The sequence below is a fragment of the Sapajus apella genome, unplaced genomic scaffold (assembly GCF_009761245.1).
Source record: "Sapajus apella isolate SASKATOON/1434 unplaced genomic scaffold, GSC_monkey_1.0 scaffold74, whole genome shotgun sequence".
In the NCBI taxonomy this organism is placed as follows: Eukaryota; Metazoa; Chordata; class Mammalia; order Primates; family Cebidae; genus Sapajus; species Sapajus apella.
Genome location: NW_022437014.1, coordinates 6,366,768 through 6,387,798, shown reverse-complemented (window position 1 = coordinate 6,387,798; position 21,031 = coordinate 6,366,768). Strand labels below are relative to the sequence as shown.

The following is a 21,031-nucleotide window of genomic DNA, read 5'->3' as shown; positions in this document are numbered from 1 at the left end:
ATTTGCAACAACGCAGATGGAACTGAAGGTTATGTTAAGTGAAATGAGCCAGCCACAGAAAAACAAACATGTTCTCACTTATTTGTGGGATCTAAAAATCAAAACAATTGAACTCATTGACAGAGAGAGTAGAAAGATGGTTACCAGTGGCTGGGAAGGCTGAGGGGAAGGTGGGGATAGTTAACAGTCTTTAAAAAATAGAATAAGACCTACTATTTGGTAGTGCAATAAGGTAGCTGCAGCCAATAATAACTTAGTTGTATGTTTTAAAATAACTTACCTAATGTAATTGGATTGTAACTCAAAGGATAAATGCTTGAGGGGATGGATACCCCATTTTCCATGATATGGTTATTTCGTATTGCATGCCTGTATCAAAACATCTCATGTACCCCTAAATATATACACCTTCTATGTACCCATCAAATTTTTTTTAAAGAAAAAGAAAAAACAGAAATATTGCATATGGGAAAGTCTTATAAAGTATCTAGACTTTGATTTCCAGCCAGATAACTAATATGGCAGTACCATAACAGACTTTCTTTTTAGAGATAAACTGCAGCAGCTTTGTAAACATATTCATTGAGAATATGCTCCCTGGCTTGGCCTTACAATAGATTCAAGTCCCCATTTCTAGTTGAAAATGGTCTCTGCTCTAAGTAGCTGCTTAAGATCTAATTGAAAAAAATACATATGTATTCATTCAAAATGCATCAAATGATATGCATGGGGCACATTAGTCCCAGGGCTGGATGTTAAGGGGCTTAGGAAACAAAAGGTCATCCTGTCTTTTGACAGACAGCCAGGTAGGCAAGACAGTCAAAGGGTAACAGATATGAAAGACTCAGCCAGGTGCGGGTGGCTCATGCCTGTAATCCCAGCACTTTGGGAGGCTGAGGTGGGTGGATCCCGAGGTCAAGAAATCAAGATCATCCTGGCCAACAGGGTGAAACCCCATCTCTACTAAAAATACAAAAATTAGCCAGGCATGATGGCATATGCCTGTAGTCCCAGCTACTCAGGAAGCTAACGCAGGAGAATCACATGAACCCAGGAGGCAGAGGTTGCAGTGAGCCGAGATCACATCACTGCACTCCAGTTTGGTGACAGAGTGAGACTCTGTCTCAAAAATCACAACAAAACAAAAAACAACAATGACAAAAAACAGATATGAAAGACCCCTAACAAATGCTAATGAAAGTGACTTAGAAAGCACAACAGGAACAAAAGAAAGAAATGAGAGCAGAACAGTTAGCTTTGTATTGGGATGCTGCCCTGGTGTCTTTGAAGGGTTATATCCTGGCATGTCTTACACATGTGATTCTTGTCATGGAACCTTAATATATGTCTTCTATACCAGACCCATGTGACAACGTAAGTTCATCTTCCATTACCTTACACATCGGTACTGGATATTGAGAGGTTTTTTGTTTCTTTGCATACTCCCCTTCACCTCGACAGGGCACCTTAAAAGAGGAGGAGAGGCCCAATAAGAGTCCTTTGTAAGGACATGGATGAACCTGGAAACCATCATTCTCAGCAAACTGACACAAGAACAGAAAATCAAACATCGCATGTTCTCACTCATAGGTGGGTGTTGAACAATGAGAACACATGGTCACAGGGAGCGGAGCATCACACACTGGGTGTGTTGGGGGAAACGGGAGGGACAGCAGAGGGTGGGGAGCTGGGGAGAGATAGCATGGGGAGAAATGCCAGATATAGGTGATGGGGAGGAAGGCGGCAAATCACACTGCCATGTGTGTACCTATGCAACAATCTTGCATGTTCTTCACAGGTACCCCAAAGCCTAAAATGCAATAAAAAAATAAAAAATTTTAAATTTTAAAAATTTTTTAAAAAGAATATTAAAAAAAAAAAAGTCACCACATTTGTGTGAAAATAATGGCAGTGATCTAAGGATCAGGAGAGAGGGATTCCAGCTCTAGCTCTTTTCCTAGCTGATGCTGTGAACTTACCTAAAGCATAACTAAGATGGGACTCAGTTTCCTCAGCTACGCAGATAGTAACACAAAGTTACAAATTCAGTCTTAAAAGATTCCCAAATTCTTTCAAACATTTCAATTCAGTACAGCTACAGAAGGCATCTCATCCAACTAAAACACGGCTGTCACTGCTAAGTTAACTACTGGCTTTGACATGTTGCTGCAGTTTACAGAAGGCCCCCAAATCTTTATAGCAATTGAGATATGGCAGTTAACTTTCAGGTAACCTTTTTCTTATCTTGACATTTTCTAGCTTCCTCAAGCCAAAATACTTCCTAAGGCTATTAAAAACTTCCTAATATCAGAAACACACACCATACCCCTGCTCATTAAGTTTTAACCTGTTCTTTCTGTATTTATACACCCACACACCATCATTCATCAGCCCCCCGCCCTCACCCCAAGCAAAAGACCTGGTGTGAAGGGAAGAGGAGGACTGCGTCCTGACTCTACTGCCAAAGCCAAATGTGACTTTGTCCCTTAACTTCTCTGAGTCTGTTTCCTTCTTCATAAAGTAGAAAAGCATAACACCATATGGTTTGGGTTCTGTGACGGTGTGGAGTGGGGAGGTAAGGGCAGAGCTAACTAGCTCACAGGAGGCCTCAGCTGACTCCCGACCCCAGCCTCATTAGTACCACACTCATATGGATCCCTAGGCAAGCGCTCTGTTCCTTCCTGCATTTATTCGATCCCTATTGATTGCTGAAGGTCAAACTCCCCTACTTCTTCCTTCAACCAGGCCACATCCAAAAAGAACACACAAAGCAAATCCAGTCTACCTAAAAAGCGAAGAAACTGCTTATGGAAAGTACTATACTATCAGCCGGGTGCGGTGGCTCATGCCTATAATCCCAGCACTTTGGGAGGCCAAGGCAGGTGGATCACAAGGTCAAGAGATCGAGACCATCCTGGTCAACATGGTAAAACCCCGTCTCTACTAAGAATACAAAAAAAAAAAAAAAAAATTAGCTGGGCATGGTGGCGCGTGCCTGTAGCCCCAGCAACTAGGGAGGCTGAGGCAGGAAAATTGCTGGAGCCTGGGAGGCGGAGGTTGCAGTGAGCTGAGATGGCACCACTGCACGCCAGCCTGGGTAACAAGAGCGAAACTCCGTCTCAAAAAAACAAAAAGAACTATATTTATCTAATATTTAGCTGTTCATTGCCTTTTTGAAGTCTTTCTCCTCTCCTTTTTCTCAACTAGATAGTGACACTGAATCATACAAGATGTTTTTATTGTACTGAATCTGACTTCTGAGCATTGCTGGAAGGTCAATAGCAGAGCACTTTTCACTGACCACTTGAAGGTGGGCAAAGTACTGGGAACTAGGAAGGTTATTTATGTTAAAGACTGTTTCTAGTATGCTGCTATTGGCTCTAACAATCCAAAATATTGCCACTTAAGTATGTATTAATATAACATTAGTGCTTTATATCAAAGAATTTTTTTTACCCTATAGGTAAAACTTATTTTTTAAGAACTGCCCTGCAATAATTTTTGATTCCCAAAAGAAAAGAAAATCTCACACCAAGAGAAAAAAAGTGTAGCAAGAAATAGATCAGTATAGTACATATTTGTACAATGCAAGAACCACCATGTAAAGACTTGTCATTACATCTTATTCCCGAGTCAGGGCCATTTTTATAATCCATATTTTACATATTTTACCAATTAATAATTTTGAAATTAGGCCATGTGACTTGCTTTGGCGTGAAATGTGTTTGGCAGTTGGGATTATACTCTGGCATCTCTGCCATGGCCACAGGAAGACCATGACCAACTAGCCTGCCATGCCAAGAATGAGAGACACTTGGAGACAACCCAGACCACATCCACAGAGCAGGGGCAAAGCCACTCCACCACAGACTAAAGCAGTGCCTCCTCAACTAGCCCACAGATTCATGAGAAAAAACAATTGTTTTAAGTCACTGAGTTTTGGGATGATTTGTTACAAAGCATCATATGGCAATAATTAGCTGATACTCCGTGTTCCAAATGCAAATTAACTTAAGCAGCTTCCTCTGTACCTAAAAACTGTGAGCTAAATACACATAAGATACCAAATATATACCGTCTGAAAGTTTTATATATAAACAATACTTTCAGAAAGAAGTCTAAAATTAGGGATAACTTCAAACGTCTCCCTTTTAAAATGAGTTATAAGAAAATCATCTTTTTTAAGATGCATACGTATTAAAGAAAATACACATGGTAATATTAAATTGTATGTCTTATTTTTCTTTCCAGTAAATCACTATGTCTATTAAAATCTGTGGTCCTTCAAATAAGCCAAAACGTGTGTGCACAAAGATCTTAATCTGTAATCACAATCTATTGCAGATACAAAAGAATCAGGACAAATTACTAATTATTTGACTCTTTTAAATCTGTTTATATACAACTTCTACTATAGTAAGAAGCCTCTTAAAAAATTAATCTTGGCCAGGTGTGGTGGCTCATACCTGTAGTTCCAGCATATTGGGAGGTCAAGGCAGGTAGGCAGCTTGAGCCCAGGAGTTCAAGACCAGCCTGGGCAATATGGTGAAACCACATATCCAAAATAAATAAATAAATAAAATATAAAAATTAGCCAGGCATGGTGGCATGCACTTGTAGTCCCAACTACTTGGGAGGCTGAAGTGAGAGAAGCACTTGAGCCCGGGAGCCAAGATCATACCACTGCACTTCAGCCTAGGTGACACAGTGAGACCCTGTCTTGAAAAATTTAATTAAATTAAAATAACAGTCTTGGCCAGGCATGGCAGCTCACACCTGTAATCCCAGCACTCTGGGAGGGTGAGGCAGGCAAATCACCTGAGGTCAGGAATTCGAGACCAGCCTGGCCAACACCATGAAACGCTGTCTCTACTAAAAATACAAAAATTAGGCAGGCATGGTGACACACATCTGCAATCCCTACTTGAGAGGCGGCTGAGGCAAGAGAATCACTTGAACCTGGGAAGCAGAGGTTGCAGTGAACTGAGATTGCACCACAGCACTACAGCCTGGGCAACAGAGTGAGACTATATCTCAAAATAAAATAAAATAAGAATCTCAAAGGCTACCTATAAAGGAAGCAGTAACATAGTAACATTGGCCCTATCATTTGACATTTCAAATAAAGAAATTTGATGGTACACAGAAGTTTGATTATTGTCCAGTAAGTATGAAAGCCAGAAACTGAAACTAGCATTGGAATCTCCTCTGTATCACAACTATACCTCACTACTAAAATAATTACTTCCAATCTCTTTTCCCTTTTTTTTTTTTTTTTTAACATTTCATGGCATGCCTTTCTTACTATTCCTAAGAATCACATTAATGTGTATTTAAAAGTTTTTAGTATGTTTAGGGAATTCTTAGAAATTCCTGGAAATATAGACATGCCAGACCGAGCAAATCCAACTTTGAACATTAAAGGACAATGTCCAAACAAATTACTTACTAAGGAGATATTTAATTGCTATTGTACAGAAAAGCAATTCTCAAGATGATAATTATTACAAATTATTTTGGCTTTGCTCAGTTACCCCTGACAGAATTATTTTTGGGGGTGGGGAAGTGATTTTATATAAAACATAAACACTTTTTAATGAGCTCCAATACATAAAGCCATTCACAGGTTTACATGGTGTACATTGCTGCTACATGGATTCATCCCCTTCATATATGACTTTTCTGAAGAAGATTCTTCTATTTCTAGAATATCTATATCTAACTAATAGCTGAACCATGAGAATAGAAAATATTAGAAATAAAATGTATACAAAATCAATCTTATTGCAAGAAATGGAAGCACTCTCTAGAGCTGCATTTTCTAACTGCAAAGTAGTAAGTGAATCAGGTCAATTACTCAAAAGTGCCTCTGAGCCTCTCAGTAGTAAATGATGTTTGCCACAACCAACTCTCCAGTGCTACAAAAGTATATTACCTAGAAGTTAATTTTAGTTTGACATATTAACCCACTGGCTGCAAAGAGGGAAGCCCTTCATACTCACCATGAAAATACATGAATACACAAACTTGGCAATGATCACAAATAGCGTACTTTACATGGATGCTAGGAGTCAGCCCACAACTGTGTACATAATCTGAATACAGGGAATATGTTATCAAAATTTAAGGAATCAAAACACATCAGCAGTCTTCCCCCAAAATCTCCCAGTTTATAAATTCTTGAAATATAAGAAGATTCTTGGGAAATGTGCAGCCTTATTCAGAGAGGCGCAGTTTTGAGAGCCACATGACCTTATAGGTATACGGATTCTTTGTATAGATCTGTATTGTCCAACATAGTAGCCACTAGTCATATGCAGCCATTTAAGTTTTCATTTGAATTAGCTGAAGTTAAATAAAATTTAAAATCTAGCTCTTCACACTAGCCATTCTTTAAGTGCTCAACAGCTACATGTGGCCAGTGGCTACCATACTGGACAGGTGAGACAGGTAACACTTCCAACATTGCAGAAGGCTCTACCTGACAGTGCTGGAACAGATTTTCAATCATGTCAAGTGATGAAGCATCCTCAAGGTCACACAGCCAATCAGCAAAAGAACTCTGAATGCTAGTTCTAACAGTTTGGGGACATTACGTTTCTAAAATAGTTTGTTGGAATAATGCCAGAAAGACTGGAAGACATTCTCAAAACTCTCTCTCTCCCTCTGCTTGAAGATGTTTTTCTCTCTAACTGGTAATTAAGAAAATGTCCTACTGTCTTTTAAGGGAAAGGAAACATTCCAGCATCAAAAAATATATTTTGCTTGGGGTTGAAGCATTTTCTCTAGGGACACATTTTGGAATTTGCAATGTAAGTTGCTCACAAAGTATGATTCACCTATAAAAACTCACTCTATAAACAACTTTCAAATTCAGACTTAGTACAAATACTGAGAAGACATTTGATAAATTCTTTATTATTCCAGACTACTGTTTTTAAGAACCAAGAATAAAACTTCCTTCACATAATTAAAGATAAAACAGTAAAAGTATTTATATTAAAAATCAGAAACAAAACATGGATGTCCACTATTAAAATTTTTACTCAATACTGTTATAAAAGTTCTAGCCCAATCAACAAAATTGAAACAGAAATAAGTGGTACTAATTGCTGAAAAAGAAGGTAGAAAATTAGCACTGTTGATACAATAATTCAAACAATGTATTACTCGAGAACAAAATCCAAAAGCCAGTAGAACAGAAGAAATACTTCAGAAACAGACCCCTCACATATTACAAAGTAACGTATGATGAAGAGAGGACCATGAGTCAATGCGAAAGAAGTTGGATTATCCAATCGATTGTGCTGGGGAAACTGAAGCTACTTTGAAAGAAAATTGTTTCAAGTTGTAGCTTACATTCTACCACAAATAAATTCTAAAATACTCAAAGATCAATATGAACAGTCATAAAAGAAGAAAATAAAGTTAATTATTCATTTTATCCCTGAATCAGGAATAATGCTCCTAACATAAAAACAATGAAAAATTAACCGAAAAACCCAACAGATTGATACACCTGAATGTGTAAAAATCTGAAACTTCTGCATATCAAAAATTATAAAATTACACATCCAACGAAACTAGAAAAAATATTGGCAAGAATAAGACAAAAGCCTAATGTCTGTAATAAACATTTTTACAAATAAAGGGAAAACAGACAACTTCATATATACGATAGAAAAATTGGCAAAGAACATGAGTAGACAATTCACATAATAAACATAACAATATCTAACAAACATTTTTAACATATAAATCCTACCAGTAATCAAAAAACACAAATTAAAGCAAGGTTTCATTATTTGCCAAACAAATCACTAAACTCTGATCAAATGACGAAGTGCGCTAAAATACCACTGGTGAGAATATTAATACAATCTCTTGACAAAGTAATTTAGCAACATTCATCAACACCCTTATAAAAGTACTTACAAATGTACTCATGTACTTTGAGCTCATAATTCTAATTTGAGGGATCTATCCTAAGGACATAAATTTGAAAAGTAAGTCAAGTTTTATGCACAAAGATGTTAATTATGTCACTGTTTATAACGGGAAAAAATGTAAATAACATGTTTGTATTAGTGCATTTCTATAAAGAACTTCCCTGAGACTGGGTAATTTATAAGGGAAAAGATTTCATTGACTCAGTTCTGCATGGCTGGGGAGGCCTCAGGAAGCTAACAATTGTGGCTGAAAGCAAAGGGGAAGCAAGGACCTTCTTCACATGGCAGCAGGAGAGAGGGTGGGGGGAACCGCCACTTATAAAACTAACGGATCTCATGAGAGCTCACTCACTATCATGGGAACAGCATGGGGGAAACCACCCCATCATACAATCACCTCCCACCAGGTCCCTCCCTCAGCACCTGGGGATTACCATTTCAGATGAGATTTGGGTGGGGACACAGAGCCAAATCATATCCACGTTCAGTAACAATGGATCAAGTAGACTGTGTAATCCTACATGATGAAATTGTATTTACTACAAATTCTTAATAGCAACGAAAAAAATTTATGTAAACCCAAATATAAAAATGTATATATAGCATCATCTCTAACACGCTGAACATTTTTAATACGCATAAGAAAAACTAAAATAAATGTACCAAAATATTAACAGTGGCTGCTAGCCAGTAGAAATGGGTACTTTATTTATATTTTTCTGTATCTTCTAAATGTCTACATCTAGTACATTTAAATCAGAATTGAAACACTGTTAAAAGTACATACTTAAATAAAGTGTCTTCATTGTTTTTAGTTTCTAATGGTCCAGTACTACTCAATTTAGATTTGTAACAATACCCAGAAACAAAATCAACCCTTAGCATAAGAAGAGGGTTTAAATTTATACTCAGTAGGAGGCCACCATGTATCCAAATTGTTAAATGGCTACATTCACAAATACCACTAATGCAGAGATATCTCTAGCACACTAACAGAACTCCGTTTATCAGGATGCATGGTGATGACTTCCATTTTAAACATACAAAATAGTTGCGGAAGCTGTTTATAAAAAACTCTATACACCTATCATTCTTATACTTTATTTTTTAAATTAAAAGAAATCTCAAGTTCTCTGCTTTTACCACAGATACTCCTCACATGGATAGATTTAATTCTTTTAGACAGAATCTTAGCCAAATTTTTTAAACTCATGTAATTTATCATTAGCGTACAAATTTGGTTTCTAGGGCCTAAGGACACACTTTAGAAAACATTCAGTCTGAAATGTTTGTCTTGGATCAATTCCTATAAGAAGAGGGTTGTCAGCACCACAAATCAAGCAACGTCAAAATCCATTCTCTCACCAGTGACCATCTTCCTGCTACTTTCTCTCTAGCCGAACGGAGTACAGTAGTGCGCTTTAACTTTAAGCTCGACTCTAATGACAATTTAAGAGCAGGCACCACGGGCAACTCAGAGATAGATTAGGATCTCTCATACTGCCAAAACCATTATATACAAAACCCCAGCTTTGCAAATGGCTGGAGCCAATAACAAACCAATAAGCCAAAAAAGTTCATCCTCAAATGAGTTTGTGAAGAGAGCTAAACAAAATTAAACAGGGTTTTCTTTATCATCTTTCTCACAGCTTTCTTCTCTTGTTTTTTTTTTTTTTTTTTTTTTGAAAAAAGAAAAGCTAATGTACTCTATGACTCTCCAGGGGGAAGAAGCAACCCTCAGTATTTCCCGAGTGTACTTGCCCCCACTGTCCTACTGACACGACACACATCACCATTTCTGGAATAGTGCTCTAAGCAGCTAATTTTGGAACTGCAGAGGTAGATGTGTATACGTATAGTACCACAAAGCCCACCTCACTAAACGAAGGCATGCGATCATTGTCTTGGAGAAAAAGGAGAAATAACTAGAATGCATATTGCCTACATTCCCATTAATACACATTTTCTAAACGACATCAACTGGAAATGAATTGCAATATGTGAAACTTCATTTTACAGCCATCTTAGCACAAATACATCTACTCTAAGGGAGAATTAACATTATAACTATAAGCTAATATGGTTATAAATACAGGTATTGATCGACTTACGACCTATGCAACTTACGATCATTCGACTTTACGACCACAATCGCTAGCCACTACTGCTCCGCGTCTGGCAGCGCAAACGTTGCCCAGCTGGGCATACGACAGTGTGGACCAGCTTCCGGCAGCATTACCATCTCCACGTGCATATAGCCTACTCAACTTACGACCAAATCGTGTTACGGCCGGTCTGTCAGAACCAATCGTGGTCATAAGTCGAGCACTAGTTGTAGGATGTTTTCTTTAATTTACATCATCGGCATATTAACAACAAGTTACAGTGAAGGGAGAAATATGAAAAATCAAGAGATCAAAACCATAAACACAAGATAATAAACTTTCCTGAGACTGACCCAAGGGGGCCCTAAACAAGACCTGTGCAGGACAGGCTTAGATGGAGCTTAAAAGTTCCTGGGACCTTCAATAATTATAGTAACTTGGTGGCTACCCAGAAACCTTAGATAATGAGGCAGGCTGTGAAGCTCCAGTTTCCAGTTTTCCTCCCATAAAGAGACTGTTAATTGTCCCTCAATACTCATCTTCCCATCTTCCTTTTAGTAAAAGAATAATTACAACTTCTAACATCTATATAATGCTTCCTTTGTGTCAAGCCCTGTCCGGAATCCTTCACGTATATTAAGCTGATGTAATTCCCACCGTAACCCCATGAAGTAGATACTCCTATTACCTCCATTTTATGGATAAAAAAGCAGGTACAAAGAGGTTAAAAAGCCTTCCCAAAGTCATACAGACTCTAAGTGGTAGAACTGGGAATCTAATCTGTCCATCTGAAGGAAACTCCCTCAGTTTCTCTTGTAGCTAGGTGTGGCCATGTAATTGTTTGGGACAAAGGGGTGTGACCATAGAGTACATCTTTTGGCTCTTCCCCTTAAAGCTGAAACCACATTCTCTGGCCTTTCTCTTCCCTGAAGGCTGGAACACGGAATGGAGACAGGGCAGCTTCTACTATGTGAGTGAGACCAACTACCTGGGAGTAATGGCATGAATGGAAGCTGGGTCCCTGAATGATCCCGTAGACTGCAGCAGCCTTGGACTGCACAACTTTGGACTATTTGATGAGAGAGAAAACATCTACTAAATTTCAGCTATATGACTTAGGTGTCTTTGGGGTATCTTTGTTAAGAGTTGCTTAATCTCACTTTGTTTTGGCCCAAAACTTTGTCTTCTTAAATAAACTACTAATAATTTGTTTCTTAATAAAACTCTTCTTACCTTTGGTCCAGATAGTAACTGTAACTTATTAAATGCTTACTTGATTCTGTTCTAAGCACTTTACATGTATTAATTCAGTTAATCTTAACAAAATGGGGGAGGCCCTTTTAACACCCTCATCTAAGAGAAGAGAAACTAAGGCACTGGTTAACTAACTTTTTCACCATCACAGAGCGAAGCAAAACACTCTGACTTCAGGTCCTAGCTGAACAACTACATTCTAACGGTTGAGGTATTATTAAGGTCACACAATGTGTTGAAGTTCAGCCCCTTGAGAAATGTGCAACACCTGCAATATGTAATGCTGTTACAGAACAGGTCTGTGTAAAATAGCAACGACGCATCACAATTCAAGTACCTGGGGCCAGCAAGGATGACCAGTAAGCATGGGGTAAAGATAAGTAGGGATCAAAAGAGAGTTATCACAGAGGTAACAACTATAAGGCAAATGCACTGGAGAGAAGTAAAAACTCACCAGGTAGATGGGGGCTGAGGCGGGGAGCAATAGAATGGTACAGGCAAAGGCCACGTGGCATTAAACCTCTGCAACTGCTCCTAGTCACCAAAGATGCTGCAAAGAGGCTACACAGCATGCTGTGGGCAGGTATGATCAGGCAACGCTGTCAGAATATGGGGCAGAAGCACCTACTTCAATCTCATTTTTCACTTTTTCTAAGTTCCAACCACAAAGATGACAAAGGTGCCTGAATCTTTCATTTCCATAGTTCTTAACATGCAAAAGACAAAATCATTGCATCTCCTTAAACTTCAATCTTCTTATCCATAGGATTTCTCAGGGTCAAGGTTGAAGGAATCTTGGCTATCACCTGGTCCAGCCATTCTAGTGCTGCCAAGAATACACTCTGCTAACTCTGAGACAGAGGGTTGGTTGGCCAGCCATCCCAACTGGAGCACAGCCACAGAAGGCCAACTCACATCCCTAGTAAAGGTCTTCTATATATTATGTTAAACTTGGCTTCTCTGTCGTGTTTACTCAGTGTCCATATCAAGCCTTCTCAACCAATGCAAATGAGTCTGCCACTTTTCTACCTGACAGCCCTTCAAATATTTAGAATTTTGGAAATAAGAGGTTGTAAGTTATTTTCCAAGTACTATAAATACCTCAAAAATATATAAACAGATACTTTATGTTAATTACCTACTCCCAAAACTCATTAATAAATACTCTACTACTCAGCAGTGTATCAGATATAGGCTAGCCTGAAAAAAAATTACTTATCTTAGAGTGACTACTGAGTATACTTAAAAATAATTTTTCAAGAAACTAAACATATGGGTAATAGAAAATGGGATCAATTATGAGATTAAATTGTACCAATTAACATACATAGCATTCATTAAAATACATCTTCATTCTTAAACTCTGTCTAAATGAATTTCTTTGTTTTGGCTTAGACGTGGGGAAATGGTTTCCTTCAAGCTGGCATATTGGCAGTTAACACTGCATCTCAATGTTAACTACCAGACACACTTGACAGCTACACCGTGCCTTCTGCCAGGGACTTAATCCCCACAGTATTTCCTCCTCAAACTATTTTGCTTTTAAGGAGATCAGAGCACTTTACCTTATTTATCCTTACATCTCAAGTGCTTGAGAGGCAAGGTAGCAAGCATAACTAGAGTAGGTTATTAAAGTTTTCCTCTTAAGAACAATATTATCTGTAATGTCTATAACAGAATTCTAGAAAAACCATCTATCCCATCCACTAGGTAGCTGGAGCCAGCAGAGAGAGTTATAGGGAAGCAAACCTGTTAAATCTCCAACCGGCACCAGAAAAGGAAGAAGGTGGGGAAAAATGCATGTTCTATATACAAGGGGGGAACGACATTAAATGTCCTTAACGAAAGTAAAACACAAAATGTTTGTATGAATCCCTAAAAGATACTTGAGCTTTTAGACCAAGAATAAAAATATAACATATACAATATTTTAGAGATTTTAAGATATTTTTCAGAGATGCTGCAAAGTGAAATAATCTGGAAATAGGAACTGAGGCAACATGACTCCTGAAGGTCAGGTAGAAATTAATCTACCAGAGTAGCAAAAAAGATTTCACACTGTGAGGTAGTTTTAAAAAAGAAAAAGTAAAAGGTGGGCTCCAATCTCCAAGGAAACTGAACCATGAGCCAAATGGAGAAATACTTGGTGATAAGACATATTTTTACATTTCTTCTCACAGCATTTTCTTCCTAGACTCCCATGCTCCTTGAGGCAGGCATTCTTATTTTATAAGGCATAATTCCACATGTGATTACACTTGGCAAGTTGTAGAAATAAAAAAGGACGAAGAACGAACTGCAGTCTGCGAAATATCTTACTAGAATACATAAAGCAGAACTACGCGTAAGAAGAAAGTTAAACAGGGAAAAGTACATTGTTTGCAAAGCCCTCACTTTTCAATAACCATGGATATGTGGTTTAAAGCTTATCTAGCAGGTTCACACATTTTGGTATCTGATTTCACAACTCTTATTTCAATTTTATTACAACCCTGGTTAGAATGTTTTATCTGCTTTCACAGAAGGATCCATATATACTAAGGCCAAAACGATATAAATCCTAATTTAATGGATTTGGGTGAAATATCAGTCTACATTTTCTTAGCATGGGGTCTTTGATTACCAAAACAAGTAAGCTAAGGAGGTGATCTCTCTCATGAAGCTCTTTCAACGAGTGAATGGGTTTGGGTCTCAACCTTCCTGAAAGACACAGTTACCAACACACTTCCTCCTGTGATGTTCATGGGCTGCCTCTCACTTCTCACGACTATCTGCTGCTCCCATCCCCCTTTTTGCCTGACTCCTCTTCCCTCTTCATCTGAAAATCCTTGTGTAGTGTTCACTCGTGCCAAGCACAGGACTAGATGCCAGGGTCACAAACATGTAAGAAAAGTCCCTGCTACGGGGAGTGCACAGTTCAGCAGGGGAGCAGGAACAAACATACTGCTACAGTCCTTGGGGACAAAGGCCAACAGGAAGGTTTGTAAAAGTGCTCAGAGAACACAGAAGAGAGCAGGAGGAGAGGGAAAAGGTGTATGGGAAGATTACAGGCAGCTGAGGCACCTACACTGAGTCTTAAAAGGCTAAATTGATAGGTTCAGAGCAGACAAGGGCTGGGAAATACAGGGTCTCCCAGACAGCCAGAGCAGGATCTGGGAAGGCCTGGAAGCAAGAGCACATGGAACACAAGAGAAGCCTCAAGAATAGGCTGCAGGTTGTACATGAGGACACAGAGGGGGATGATGCAGGCAGGGCCTGCACTGCGAAGGCCCTTTTACACCATGCAACATTTATACCTTACCCTAGAGGCGACACACATGTGCACACACATTTTTACATGAATCCTAACAGGGTCACATCTCTCTTCATTGTTAATAGATCTCTCTGGTAGCACTGTGAAGGATGGACTGGAAGGGAGAGAAGATCAAAAGGAATTAGGTGGCTACAGGCAGACCTAGGACAGGAAAGAGAAGCCCAATTGGACGTAAGGAAGGAAGGAAGAAAAGCTGTGACTTATATGATGTGAGAGGTGAGGGAAGGATCCGGGCTGACCTCCGGGTTCTGGTTTGCACGGCTTATAGTGCCAACTGCCCAGAGACAGAATCCAGGGCAAGGAGGGGGATTTACCAGGAAAAGATAACAATCTGGTGCTGAACTTTATATTACGCCCAAAAGGTATTCAGTAATCTCTATTTCCCATCTAACGCTATTAAAACACCAAAGCTAAACTGAACTGTTCCCAGATTCGGTTACATAGGCCATTCAGTCTTGTACCAAATCTGATTCCAAGACAACCTGTCAGACTAATAATGCCGTGGTCAAAATACCACATGGGTAATAACATAACAGTAGTCTAGCTTTCCTTTTTAACACATACTCAAACCACACACCTGAAAATATCTGCTCTTCCTCCTACATATTTACAGGTTTCCTCTAATGCTCTAAAAGCTGGGGCCAGGGAATTTCATAAGACAGAGAATTATAAGGGTGTTGTTTTAGCCCACTGGGGATCACTATAGAGGTATTTTTCCAGATTCCAATGATCAACAAATATTTCACATAAAACCAGAGCTCATAAAAGTGAAAAATATAAACACTAAACTTCAGAAAGAATAAAGCATCTCCTCAGAATGCCATTCTATGCAATTTGGTGCCGGTGTAGAAATTCAGAATGTTAAGTAAGAGACAAAGAAGCCATCCCACCAGTGATTTTCCTATCTTCTCCTTCCCTCTGCCCCATGTACATGTGCTGCTGTTAACCATAAATGCAAATGACAACACTATGGCTTGTTGCCAGTAATGCAATAAACTCAGTAAGATGGTACAGCACCTTATCATGAGACCTAGCAATTCCACCACTAAGTATCTACCAAGAAAAACATACATCCATGCTAAGAGCGGCAAGCAAATGTCCGTAACAGCATTATTCATAACAGCCAAAACTTAAAACACTATCCAACTGTCCATTAACTGATTAATATATAAACAAAATGTGGTATGGACATACAATGGAATATCACTTGGTCATAAAAAGCAGTAAGTACTGACTGATACATGCTACGACATGGATGACTATTGAAAATACTACAATAAGTGGAAGAAACCAGACACAAAAGACTAAATCCTATGTAATCCTACATTATGAAATTTCTAGAAAAGGCAAAATTGTAGAGATGAAGAGCTCATCAGTGGTTGCCTGGAGCTGAGATGGGCACAGGAACTAACTACTAACTGGTAGGTACAATGATGAAAGTATTCTTAACTGGACTGTGGTGATGAATATATAAATCAATATACAAATTTACTAAACCACTGAACTGTACACTGAAGTAGGTAAGGTATAGCATATAAAGAACACCTCAGTAAATAAGAAAAAAACAAAAAAATGAAGGCCTTTATCTTATACTGTTATAACACGAGTAAAGTTTATCTCTCAGCATGCAAACATAAGAATTCCACAATAAAGATTGTGCTAGAATGCTACTTTCAACTTCACAAGTTTGTAGTATACTCCAATACTACAGAACCACCCCATTCCTCCAAGATCCCATGACCATGTACATGCTGTTAGTCCTGCTGGAAATGCCCTTCTCTACATGTCAACCGGGCAAACTCCTTCTCATCCTTCAAGTTTCAACCTAATGTTAACACCTTCTCCTGCCATCAGACTGTACCTTATACAAACTTCAAGTACAGAAATGAGCACATCCATATGGTAAAAGTATGTTTGCACCTCTCTCTCCACTGAACCAATGCTTCTCCAAGGGAGATGCATGGATCTATTCTTAGGGGTCCACAATATGTAAAGAAACCTATTTTTAAATCTTCTTTCTCAATGTCCCAGTTTATACTGCATTTAGAGTCATGATGGGGCAAATGATTACCATTTCCACTGTTTGTCACCAGGAAAAAAAAAAAAAAAAGAGGCAGACCTACTACACAGATGACGCATTTGGGGCAACGGAAGATCAAATGAGATCATACCACACTCCACAAGAACCAGGACTTCAGCAGTTCCAACACAGAACGGGGAACAATGAGTCATCCCACGGCAGGAGAGGTAGTCTGAACTCAAAAACCTCTCCCTGGATGAGTCAATACAACATTTTGTATTGCAAATAACGCTTTTGTTTTAGCAAAACAACATCATCTGTCGCATTAAATTAATACAGTAAATTTGAATTTCAATGACTTTATAGTTTTATATTTCATTACAAACCGGCTTTGGTTTAGAGCTGTAAAAAATATATAAGCACAAGGTGCTTATTCCTAGTTACAGGCTTCTACGTACCTAAGTAATATTATAACAAAGGTAACGTAAGTCAACATTGGGAGTTCAGATAATTTTTCCCTTTGAAACAGAACCATATGTTACACAAATTAGACAAACAGTACACTAGAATATATACCTTTTCACAGCAGAGGTCATATCTTTTCCTTTCTGTAGCCCAAATGCATGGCATAGGAAAAACCCTCATAAAATTTGGTTGAATAAATGTTAGTTTGTATTCTGCTGCTACGCCAAAATAACAAAATTGTGAACTGCTGCTGTCTGATAATGCCCTCCACTAATCTATTCTGGAGCTTTAAATTAGGGGGGGTTATCCTGCTCTCAAAGGTATAAAACCTAACCAAGCAGGACTTGTAGAAGGAGTGGAAAGAAGCTGTAGGAAAGGGAGGGAAAGCAGGCATTCTGTGAATGAAACACATCTGTCATTGAGGGAACTATTTCAACATTAACCAGAGGCAAAAAGAACATTTATGAAACATTTTCCTAAAGATATGGTTTGGGTTGGATTTCCAACCCAAATCTCATGTTGAATTATAATCCACCCTATTGGACGTGGGCCAAGTGGGAGGCGACTGGATCATGGGGTGGTTTCTAATGGTTTAGCACCATCCCCCAGCACTGTTTCATGATTGACAAGTTCTTACGAGATCTGGTTGTTTAAAAGTTCATGGCACCTTCCCCTTCACTCTATTTCCTGCTCTGCCATGTGAGGATGTGCCTGCCTTTTGCCATCTGCCATGACTGAAAGTTTTCTGAGGCCTCCCCAGCCATGCTGCCTGCACAGTCTGCAGAACCGTTAGCTAATTAAACCTCTTTTCTTTACAAAGAACCTAGTCTCAGGCAGTTCTTTATAGCAATACACCTATAATCAAGGACTTAACACCCACCTTTTGGTCTTTTTCTAACCCCTGCCAAACTGGGTTTTCCATATCCCTCTTCTCCTGTAACAAAAACACTGGCAAAGAGTAATGTCAGTAATAAAGAAATATTAGGATGGAAAACCTTATTCCTTTTATTCCTGTACCAGGCCCCATACTAAATGCTGGGGTTACAGGGAAAGACAGGGCTGGGGTAACACGGCAAGAAGCCCAACAAGATGATAAATAAAAGGTATAGTTAGAGATCTGAATAGTGCTATTTTACATTCATCATGTCTATAAATTTTACGATTCTTTATACTTTAACAAAATTGTACAATCATGTCTATCATATTAACAATTCTGTAACTATAATATGCATATATTAGGTGTCATGGCCAGTTTTATGTGTCAACTCAGCCAGACTATTGTCCCTAGTTATTCAATCAAACACTAATCTGCACGCTGCCTTCAAAGTATCTTGTAGATGCTATTAAAGTCCATCATCAGTTATATTTACATAAAGCAGATTCTCCTGGATAGCCTGTGGGGACCTGATTCAATCAGAGGGAAAGCGTCAGGAGCAGAACTCTGGCTTCCCTGAAGAATCCCACCTGTGTACAGCAGCTGTGGTTCATGCCCAAGAGTTCCAGCCTTTCTTTCCTGGCAGCCTGCTCTATGGATTTTGGACTCACCTAGCCAGTCCCATTAACACACAGGCCAATTCCTTGCAAGAAATCTTTTTAATATATCTCCTGCTAGTTCCGTTTCTCTGGTTGAATCCTCAATGATACAACAGGATTGAACAAAGAAGTAAATAGTAATGAGAACCAGGCCTTCTCACTGTATACGAAAAAGTTACAAATAAGGGAAGAGAGAAGTCTGGAATCATTCTTAGGGTGTTAGATTGGAATCAGCAGTAGTACAGTATGAGTATGAGTATACACACACATAAAAATACATGTATATAGAAATAAATATAGATGTACATACAAGCATAGGCTCGTATACACGCGTTTTTCCTAGCTCTCCACTGAGAGGGTCTAGGAGCAATGACAATCCAGTAACAATGAGTTCAATTAGCACCCAGATCCTAGCTACTAAATATCATCCTCCTATAAAAGGAAATAAGGCTCAGTGAAAAAGTGGTTGATTACAGGGAGGGACAGGGAAAATAAGAGATGACCCTGAAATATCATATGGTCCCAAAAATCAAGGAAGTGCCCAATGGGGAATGTCAAAAGGACACAGGAGCCAACCTGCTGGAACTCACAACGGCAAAAGCTGAAACAGTTTGAGCAAAAAAGTACATAATAACTACTTCTTTGGATTACAACCACAGGAAAAAATGAATATCCAAAGCTCCATTTTGATATTTAAAAACTGAATAAATATTCAATGGAGGAGAAGGGACAGATCTTTCTAAAGGAAGAATTCTAATTAACATAAAAGAAATGAAGGAAATATAAAATCACCATTAGGTAAACATCACAGAAATAACTTGCAGGCAAAATCTACCTATGGATGCTAAAAATCAGTGGGTGAAAGTCTAAGGGAAAACATGAAAATTCATCTCAATATGTCTCCCCCAAGATATTTATCAATTACAAAGGAATAATAATAACTGCAGAGGAAAAGCAAGCAGACGTCAGCTTCACTAAGTGATCAAGGTAAGACATTTCATCATTATTTGTACACAGTGTATCCTGCTGTGATACACTAAGAACACATGACTTCTGTGGACTTCTCAACAAACCTGGATAGCCTCAGCCTAACCGCAAGAACACATTAGACTAACCCAAATGGAGAGGCAGTCTACAAAATAACCCACCAGTATTCAACAAAAGAGTCACAGTCATGAAAGACTATGGAACTGTCACAGGTTAGAAGGAAGTAAAGAGACACTGGACTGTCTGTGACATGTGAGATACTGGACTGGATTATAGGACAGAAAAAAAGGGATTGGGGGAAAAACTGGTGAAACTCATGTAAGATCTGTAGTTTCAGCACTAATATTGTACCATTGTTAATTTCCAAGTTCCATAATTTTTCCATGGACATGAAAACTGATATTAGAAGCAGCATGAAGGATATATGGGAACTCTCTGTAGTAGCTGAACAGTTTTTACAGAAGACCAAATTTAAAAGCAAAGAAAAAAGCTGTAGTTTAAAAAGATCTAAACCTGCTCCTATAATTTTTTAAACTTTAAAAAAACAGGGCGGTAGTTTTTTTTTTTTTTTTCACCTTTTTTATTTGAAACATGAAAGCTATGTACTCCTATTTTTATTAAAAATAAGTATTATAAATAGCAATCTTTAGTGCTTTTTAAAAAAAGTATGCCATAACCTCATCCTCTTCATTTAAAATGAAAAGGAACTGAACTGGCCTGGAAGGCAAAAAAAAAAAAAAAAAAAAATCAAACTGAGAATTTTGTAAAGGACAAATGTATATGTAATTATGTGTAAATGTGTATGCAAAGAGAAGGGTACGGAAGATTGATTCATTCATTCCTTGTTTAATAAATTTCTACTAAGCTCCCACAATATTCTAGGCACCTGCCAGGTTCTAGGGCAAGGATACTATTCTGATGTAGTCCCCACGCTGTTCACGGAGCTCACCACTACTTCTAAGTATTAAATTCCTAACTCTGACAACTTAGCAACTGTGAGACATCCAGGGACGAGTCACTGGTAAATGGGAGCCTAATGGCTCAGTGGAAGTTTCCTCTCACAGGCTCACCATATTCTCAGACAGTGCAGTGGGTAGGAGCAAGCCTCCACTTACAGATAACAGAATTCAAGAAGTAATGTCTTGATTCTGCCCAACAGATTTCTAAATGAGTAATATATTGGTTGCCTATTTACTTGAAAACTTGAGTTTGTTTTATTGTTAAAGGGTAGCCGAAATTTTACAGGTGAAGCAGAGATCAGGGTTGGTATCCAAAGTTATGAGCCCACACTGACCTCTTTTTCAAAGGAGGATAGGTAGACTCAAATCACAGTAAATTAGAGATCACCACTAATGAAAACTTTCTAGAATTGGAAAAGATCGGAACTACATTGATGTGGTACTGA

The 21,031-nt window shown here is 38.5% G+C and overlaps 1 protein-coding gene across 2 annotated transcripts in view; it reads right to left on the bottom strand.

Annotated features, from left to right (window-relative positions):
* Window positions 1–21,031, bottom strand: part of PELI2 (pellino E3 ubiquitin protein ligase family member 2) — a 180,790-nt gene that overhangs the window by 136,191 nt on the left and 23,568 nt on the right. The window lies entirely within an intron of this gene.